The 9,875-nt window shown below is 39.7% G+C and overlaps 1 pseudogene; it reads left to right on the plus strand.

The window, feature by feature from the left end:
* Positions 1-2,739: 2,739 nt before the first annotated feature.
* Positions 2,740-9,672, plus strand: LOC127645677 (dermatan-sulfate epimerase-like protein; annotated as a pseudogene).
* The last annotated feature ends 203 nt before the right edge of the window (positions 9,673-9,875 follow it).

Raw genomic sequence — 9,875 nt, forward strand, 5'->3', positions numbered from 1 at the left:
CAACTGCTCTTATATGCATCTCTTTTGACCAAATATTTTCGTATCTTTACATCAGTCATACATCAGTCATTGCAGTATGTCAATATGTTTCTGCATGATAGTGCGTGGGGAAAAATACGCTTAACTTTTCTGCCAATTATAATTGCATTTAATCTTGGTATACTGCAAACATGAAATTTAGAGCGGGATTCTCCTTTATTTTAATGGAGAACCTGTTTTAAATGAGCTTATGTGCTTAATATCAGACACACTGAATTTCAGGGATGTCTGTACATGCAGTGGTTGCACCAGACGGTTATTTCCTTTTCAAGCCACACATAACTGGCAAAGTTTACAAATCATGTTTTATGGCAGCAGTTGATTGACAAGTAGAATTTTCACCCTGGAACTCCTGATACAAAATACTCACGCTTGAGTCATAAATCTGTTAGATATGCTATATGCTATTATAATGGATGCTACACCCCTGAATGTAGCTTCATTATTTATTAAATGAAAAGAAGTAGGCTATGATGGTTAAAAAAATTATAATGTCAGGCATTTTTCAACTCTGTCTGTCAGAGAGATGGATAAAGTTTTTTTTTTTTATTTCTAGCGCAACCTCTGGTTCAGACATGATATGATAGGTGTGGGTGAAAAACAGAACAATATTTAAGTCATTTTTATAATATATTCTCCTCTCTGCTGAGTAGGGGGCGATATGCATTAAGACTGTGAATCACCAAAAAAAGAAAGAAGATAATTTATACTAAACAAAACAACAACAACAACAAAAAACAAAACAGGTTAAATATTGATCTGTTTCTTACCCCACACCTACGATATCACTTCAGAAGACATTGATTTAACCACTGGAGTCATCTGGATTTCTTTTATGTTTCCCTTTTGGACCGTACATTTTTGAGCTTCAGAATTTTTGGCACCCACTCACTTGCATTGTATATACCTACAGAGCTGAGATATTCTATTAAATATATTTATTTGTGTTCAGCAGATGAATGAAAGTCATACACATCTGGGATGCCGTGGGGGTGAGTAAATGATGAGAGAATATACATTTTTTGGGTGAACTATTCCTTTTAGGCCAAGTGTCATAGAGTGCACAAAGCACACTTTGTGTGTTCTGTGCATGTTTCATTCTTATTCAAACGGCATAATTCTGACCTGTGCCTAAAATAAATGTAATTAGCAATATAAACTCTACTTTAAATACATTTTAATTTGATTTATCAGTTAAACCTCCTCATCAAACAACTTAAATACCTCAAATCTGTCAATGAAACAATTCAATGTGGTATTAAGGCGCCATCTGTCGACAACAATAGAGATCACTAATGCTGAAAGTGATAGTTTTACAAGCCTACTAGACAATTTGGAAGATGGAAAAAGTGACTTGCATTAGCCATAACAAATGTAGACAGTTCTGTGAAGAGAGCTGATTGTGATGATGGCAAATTATTACAAAAACTAAAAAGGATTATATTTGCGTACATTAAACGCGCAACGCATATCATCAGGCGGCGAGGTGCCTTCACCTTAAGAAGTGGATTGCCTCGCCTTTCGTGTTACAAGACCAGTAAATGGCGTTAACAGTGTTATGAAAGGCGATAAGAAAGAACTTCTGCCGAACACTGCAAGTTTTCTTCCTTTTTTCCCCCCTGGAAACGGTCTTCCACAAAATCAGCGGGAATCAGAACATTTATTCTGGAATGACTGGTTTTTGTTTCAGGTACAGAACATTTAAATTGCTTTGACATACGACATACAAGATATAATACTGCATTGACTACATAATTTTGTCCTTTGACGTTTCCGTGACGGTACGTGGATTATAAATATTGTGGATCGTTGTAATTATTAGTGAGCCTGAACATAATTGTATTATTATTATTAAATACAATAATGTACAAATTAATGCGAGAGAATCGATGCTCTGCACGATTGTTCAAAGACTTAATTTGCGTGTGTGGTAGGCCTATCTACTTTTGTTTTCTCCAAACACTCAATACTGCATTAAATGGAACTGTAAACCAAAGTTTGGGAGGAGCTAATTCATCTAACCGTGACAATCATTCTGCTGTAAGAGAGTATAAACACCTGCCACCATCTTCTGCCTGCCTTATTTTATCCATTCATTACTAACATTTTTGGCTTGCTGTACAGATAGAGCTCGAGCCTCGACTACTATTAGTCGAGGCTCGAGCTCTATCTGTACAGCAAGCCAAAAATGTTTACCTTCATCATATACAAGGATTAGGCCTGTATGAATATGCAAACTCGTGGACCATTTTATTAAACTTTGAGGGATGATATCCAAATGAAATATGAACGCTTACTGGCTACATAAACACAGCCATAGACACTTGGGGAAAAAGTATTGAAATGGGAAAATATCTGCTGCCCTATGTGTGTACTAATGTTTGAGTAATAACTAATGTTTGGGGGTTGCCAAGGAGGAGCTTTCCAAGAGAAAAAAAAACAGTACACATCTGTTGTTTCTTGGATCTTGGCTATTAAGTGCACACAGAGGTGTGGCTTTGCTCTGTCTCTTGAATGTGCAACTAGATTTCTTTGGACTTTAATCTGTGTCAGTAAGATATGTGTCTTTAAATGAGGGCACAGAACAAATTGAACATAAAACAGACAAAATCACCTAACCCTAATCCTAATCATAACCCTAACCCTAATGTCAGCACACCTTCACCCCAAACTTTACTTTATCAAACACATGTGCATTTGATGAAAAAGAGGGCCGCCACTACACACATACACATTTATAAAGTCATCCGAAAGGCTGTTTCTACCATTGTCTAATGCTGAAATTTACCAGCCACCAGTAAACCATCAGGACTTTGGCAAGAAATGGAATGAGATTTACGACAACAATTTGCCCTCTCTTGCTCTTTACTGTTTGCTTCATCCTGAGAATGCTGCTGCCTCTCAGGTTTTGATTGAGTACATGGACCGAATGGTGGAGTATCCGGACAGGATGGTGTCCAGTGCCCCAAATGATGAGGTGCCGATGGGGCACTCCCTAACTGGGTTTGCCACAGCATACTATTTAATTTACACCTTTCTTGACACACAGAGACAATTCTGATAGCTTGAGAAAGTATAATCAGTTACAGAGCACAAGCACAGAGGGTGGGGGAAGAAGTTTCTACAGAACCACCAGCCAACTAAAATATTAGCCATCCTCATTGGAGCTCATGTGGCAGGGGAGCATAATGACCCCATAACCAGTGGTGTAGTGGTGCCTGGAGAAGTGGGTATACTCTTAATTTATGCCCCCCATTTTTTTAAGTGGCCCAGCAAAGGATGAATGCCCTGTGTTATAAACAGTGACATGTAAGACTAGTCTTGCATATTTAGTTCACCCCCAAATGGTCCAGTAGTATTTGCACATTGCCACTTAACTTCTGCTGCTTGGCTTCACGGTGTAAGGATCATTATGAAATTAATATTATGCACAGAAGAGGTGCAGATTTTGCAATAAATACTGACCCAAAGACTATAGAAAGAGACAACTACATAATTATGAATTTTGAGTGAACTATTCCTTATTCCTTAGTCCATCCACACATGAAAATTGGACAAATATTCTCTAACCTTGTAAGTAGTATGTGTGAGTAGTTTCTTTTGTAAACTATCTCTTGGAACAGCTGATTTGCAACAGATAATGTAGGCCAGAATGTGCCACCATTATAAATAAGTTCAAGGGACATTTTGAAAATATTACTGGTCCTACACAGGCCTAATGCATGAATATAAGATATATGCAAGATGAGGCAAGCATGGTATTTCAGTCAGAGATTAGTTTATTTTTAACAAACATTAAAATATCATCATCATTCAAAGAATTCAACAATATATTCAAAATAATATAAAAACAACAATATTTATTTAAATATAATGAACAAAAATATATACATTTTACAACATATTTATGAAAACCACAGTGAAATACTCTCTCAATTTCTAAATAAGTGCTCATATTTTTTTCGCTCAAGGGACTTAACTTCAGGTAGGTAAGTAGTGCAATATTTATTTAAATATGAAATAACAAATAACTGATTTTTAGTTAAATATAATGAACAAAAATATATACATATGACAACTTATTCATGAAAACCACAGTGATATATACACTCTCAACCCAATGCAGGGTTTCTTAATAAGTGCTCATATTTTTTGGCTCAAGGGACTTAAGTTCAGGTAGGTAAGTAATGCAGAACTTATATAAATACGAAATAACAAATAACTGATTTTGAACTCAAGATTTATTGTTGGTGCAGGTTTTGAAACCTGTCAACAGCCTGTCTACTCCTGTACTACAATATATTCCAGACAGACGTGCTCTCTGCAGGGGTTTTCACACTGCATTGTCTAGAACGCACAGAAGAGGCAGCACGGTGGCTCTTCAACCAGGTCCTTGTATACTTTCTAGGATCAAACTTGGAAGTAGGGGGTCAGTTGATGTTAATCATCATTAAGTTTGATATGTTTGAGACCAGTAGGACAGCCCTTTTGTCTGTGCTGATATTGTTCATAAGGCTAAAGTTCCTTTCATACTGTGCTGTGCTGACAGGGAATGTTTTCATACAGTTAATGAGCAGTTTTAGGTCGTTGGGCTCACACATTCAGTGCTTGGTCTGTGCACAAGTTAAATAGCTTGCACAGTCGCTTAACTTGTTCTTCACCATGGCAGATGCTGGGGTTTGATGGACATTATTCTGAGCATGGATGCTGAGTTTCTTGATGGTTTCATCTTCGAAAGACAAGCATTGCTCAAGATTGTTCAAGGCTTTGTAAGAACTGGCCTGGATTGCTAGACTTGAGATTTTTGTTTCTTTACAAGGCTATAGATCGATACACCCCACTCTCTTTTGCTTCTAAAGCCTCACCATATTTCTCACCTGGACTCTCTTTAAATTAATGTATCACTCTGATTGTCTGTTTCAGCAGATGCTCTGCTATGAGGAGAGTTATAGAATGAGTCTGAAGCTCCTGTGACTGGACACTTAGTTCATGGAGTGCGTCATACATGAGCCCAAGGTCACAAAGAAATTCAGGACTTTGAACATGGTCCGATAAACCTCTGTACATTTGCTTCTCATTTTTGGACCTCCTCTCATCAGAACAAGCATTCTTAAAGTGCTGTACAAGAGCTTCCAGTGATGTCCGAACAGCATGAACAGTCCAAAAGCTACTGGCTACCCAGCGGACATCCAAGACTCTGCCAATGCGAAGAAGTTGTGAGCCTACTTCAGCTGCTGCATCTTTGAGTTCACGCTCATTTTTGTTTGACATACTATACAGAGAATATAGCTTGTGCATAAAAGCTTAGTGACAGAGTTTACCTCATCAACTGCATCTGACACATCTAGTTCAAGTCTATGGTTCATACAGTGCAATACAAAAAGCTTTTGGAATCTCAAGGTCAACCTGGCTGCTCCTGACTTTTTTCCTAACATGATGCTGGCGCCATCAGTGACAAATGTTACCCAGTAACCAAGAAGCCATTCTTCTGTAAAGCCAGCATTACTTAAACAAGTAAACCCTCTACTATGCCATCTGCTCTCAGATTTTCCAGTTCAACAAGCTCAAGGAATGTGAATTCAGGGCTTTCTTCTTGAACTGATGCTTTAACTGAAACTGTCATGACAGCTTTGTGACTTAAAGATGAGGCCTCGTCATTAGGATGGCTAACTTACTCGATGATGCTATTATGCTAATGACAATTTTGCTCTGCATCTCATTGGCAACATATTTGGTTATTTGTGTTGCACTGTAACGTGAATGAAGTATTGAGCCCATCTTTATACCATTACATTCCTGCAGCTCAATGAGGTACTCATTGTCAGAAAAGGGTTCTTTTCTTTTTGGCCAAATGCTGTTCGAAACACAGCTTTGGTTTCCTTCATGTAGGTCTCAGTCATAGCCTCCACCGCATTCTCATTGACCGCTTCTTTCTGTTGTTCTGCTCTTCACAACTTGAGTGTGGGCCTTAGACAAAGCATGTTTCCTCACCTTATTTCTCAATATTGACAGACTTGTCTCTCTACTTCCCTGGCCAAACGCATGAATTTCAAAAGAGATACACCTTGCTCCTTGATGATTCCAATGGAGTTCACACTGCTACAGACGAGACATCCTGTGAAGCATAAACAAACAATGTAACTACTGTATTCATATTTGTATGTGTGTAGCGTCCATTTCTCCCACATACATAAAAGCACACAAACACACACACTGTATATTTCTCTGTGTCCCCTCTTTTAGAAGCTAACAATCTAGGCTAGCCAAACTTCAACCTAGGGCACGAGCACACTGACCAGAGCTCCTTCACACTTGGTCCAAATGGACAGGTTTTTGTTGCAGAGGCCCTAAATACATCTATCTTAAAAATGCACTAGTGTTTGCCCCCTCTCCCACCATCCAGTGTTATCAGCCATGGGAGGGTCAGTTTGGGTAATGTTCAAAGTGGCTGCGATGGGTAGAAAAAGAAGTTTGAGGTACTGCAGGAGAGGTAATTTCATCAGGACATGTTGTTTGTGAGTGGAGAGTCTGTGTAAGCTCATTCATCTGGCATGAAGCTAAAGAGCGTGTTTCAGGCCCTGGTGCTTCTTAACTCTCAAACGTTACTAGTGTAAGACCATGTAGTGAAACAAGAGCACTCCCCTCTCAATTCGCTCTTTTTTTCAAAAATCTTGACATCGATTTCAGGTGCGTTCCTCACAGATCTTTAGAAAATACTATGGAGCGCTTATGGATGTGTGGGATGCCCATTACAAAAATGTTTTAGCTTGACACACAAGGATCAAGCCCAGTTGCCTGGATACAAGAGGCAGAGCAGGCAGCAGAATTCAAGAAGAGATGGACACGGTTCATAAACCTTTCCCATGGAGAGCCCTGTCACCAGAGTGGCTTACCTGATGCATGGCCCTTATGTCAAGGTGTCAGAGTGTAGATTTAAGACAACAGTAAAAATGGAGTAAGGCTATCAGTGATCTTAAATGACACAGAAACTATTGTGTCATTTGCAACAAACTCTATTGTATATTGTATACTCAAAGTATATTGAGGCTAGTTAGCTACTTAGCTAAAGCTAGTTAGCTACTTAGCTACTTAGGCTTTGCTAAAACATAGACCAGTCCAGTTTGGCCAAGGAATTCAAACCTTGCCAGGTCAAATGACAGAAGTTTAGTATTTGACTTTGGATTGCTGGTTAATATTTCTGCAGTTCTTACTCTGTTTAACTTGGCTTTCGTGATAAGAAAAAGAAAACTTCATGTGTCCTTCAATATGCTGTTCCATTGCTCGCTGATCTGTGTGCTTATGGGTGACTGAATTTTGTAAATTTATATATATATATATATATATATATATATATATATATATATATATATATATATATATATATATATATATATATATAAACTGCAAAACAGCTCCTTTGCAATGTTAAACGGAGAGACAACGGCACATTTGACGACTTTATTGTCTCTGGAGAGATCCCAAATATCCTCCCTGTCATGTCCATCACATCCATGCCAGGTTCAGGTGCTGAGATCCTTCAGCACCTTTTTGATAACAGCTCTGACTTTGTCTATCTCAGAATCCCTTCCACTTACCTGCAATTCCCTGTGTCCTGATTAGTCTCACTTGTGGACTCTTGTGAGTGGTCCAGAGCAGATGCACATAATGGACAAATTAAAGTAATGCAAGGATGGTTCCACTCTGTAGTCCACAATGGGAAGCTGCACCTGCAGAACACTGAGTTGTACAAGAGCAGTGTTGAGTTAGGGAATAAAATCAGAGAAAAAAGTGAGTGAAGAAAAAGAAGGATTCTGCTTTTAGAGCAAACAATTACTGGTGGTAGCCGGGTTGTCCACTTAGACAGAGGATACATACAGGAGCTGAGGCAGCACCTGGTCAAGTACCCAAATTTTCAGCCAGTGTTGAGGATGGGCAGTGGCGGCTGGATTTTAAAGCTGCCGTTTCTTCATGAGGTCATTGTTCGCTCTCTTCACTCAGTTCATGTGTTTAGAGAACCACATGCATGGATTTATTTAATGCTGTACAGCAGTAAGCCAAGACTGTACTTGCTTAAGAAGATTAAAAAGCACATAGGCAACATTTTTAAAAAGAACAGTGATGGTGTGGACCGAGGGTGTACTGCAGTTCCTTTAAAAAAATATCCTCTTTCAGCCAGATCCAAATCCTATACAGCTGTGTAAAGCGGGTTAAGGGAAAGGAGGAGGCACGAAGTGGCTTGACAATAATAGTTTAATGAAGAAATAAACGAAAAACACACAAACATAAACACACAGAGTAGCTGCATGTCATTCTCTCTCCCTTGAACCATCGTCACCGGCTGCCTTTATCCCTCGTGCGCCCCTTCAGGCTTATTGGAGACCGGGCGTGCATTGTTCCAGCCCGGCACTGCCCTCCTCCGCTCTAGACTCATTCCAGCATTGCCTCAGGCCGGGGTGCCCCCGGCATGACGTCCATCCCCCGCCTTACACCCCATCTGCCGGTGGGTCATCCCCGCCTTGCTCGACCTGGGAGGAGGCAGGAGGTTAAAAACAACAACAACAAAACAATATAGGCGAGGGATAAAGGCCAACATGGAGTGACAGAGAGAGAGAGGAGAGAGGAGGAAAAAACTCACTCACCAGTTCTCTGATGCGCCATTACGTGGTCCCCGATCACTCCTCCACCCTCTCAGGCAGACGGCAGCTTCTCCTCCCCTGACGGACCAGAGTCAGACCGACCCCCAGTGGACAGAACGCCCCTCCGCATTCTCGGCGACCCGTGTGGACTCTCCTCTGCTCCTGGCAGCGGCCCTACCGCTCCAAGCGGTCGGGGAGTCACTTCCCTCCTCCCCTCGCAGACGGCGGGATTGGGGACTGGACATGAGTTGTTCCTGCCCTCCTCCCCTCTACAAGCTGCTTTCTCAGTTTTGGCTTGCACGCAATTCAGCAGGACTCAGAGTGAGCAAAAGTCTCCTTATACACACTTACCTTATAGTCAAATTTGAGGATATTGTTTATTTTCCTGAAGAGACAGCAGAAAGGATACACAACGTTTTTGGAATACCTGTTGCACCAGCTGCCTTAAATCAACTGGCATTTGCTACATCCACAAATCTGTATAATCTAATAGACGAAGGAGATATATCACCTGCCAAAATCAATTTGTGGAATGAATATGTGGCCTGTTATGAAGATGCTGGGTTATAAATGACAGACAGTCAGTCTTTTTTGTAAATCAATGCAATTGTTTTATGAATCTTTGAAATAATGTGACAATAGATTTTTTTTTTTTTTTAGTCTGTTAGCCTTTGCTAACACTTCATGTGAAGAGATTCACCATATTAAATATTTCCAAAGATTAGACAGTTTACATTTAAATAATGTTTACATCACAAAAATGTTAGAGACAAAACTATGAGTCATAAATGTCTAGTATATGTGTACATATGTGCTGTAATCATACATGGAACATTTCACAACTCCTAAGACATCACATGTCTCATCTTAATGCAGAGGCATATTAATGCAGTCTGAATAGGTGACTAATGTGAAATGTTTTCAAAGCCACAATGCAAATGGCACCACATGTATATGGAGTGTAATCATCACTGTGGGATAACAGAAATGAAGGAAAATAAAGACAATTTATGTGATATTTTCAATACATCTGCAGAGTCTGCTTTATGTGTGTGTGTGTGTGTGTGTGTGTGTGTGTGTGTGTGTGTGTGTGTGTGTGTGTGTTGTGTGTGTGAGGTTATTTTTAGAGTTTTGAACTTAACTCAGCAAGCAATTCTTCAAAGAACAGAATCTGTTTGGAGAATATTGAGTTACATGCAA

This window comes from Xyrauchen texanus, chromosome 6, assembly GCF_025860055.1.
Source record: "Xyrauchen texanus isolate HMW12.3.18 chromosome 6, RBS_HiC_50CHRs, whole genome shotgun sequence".
Lineage (NCBI taxonomy): Eukaryota > Metazoa > Chordata > Actinopteri > Cypriniformes > Catostomidae > Xyrauchen > Xyrauchen texanus.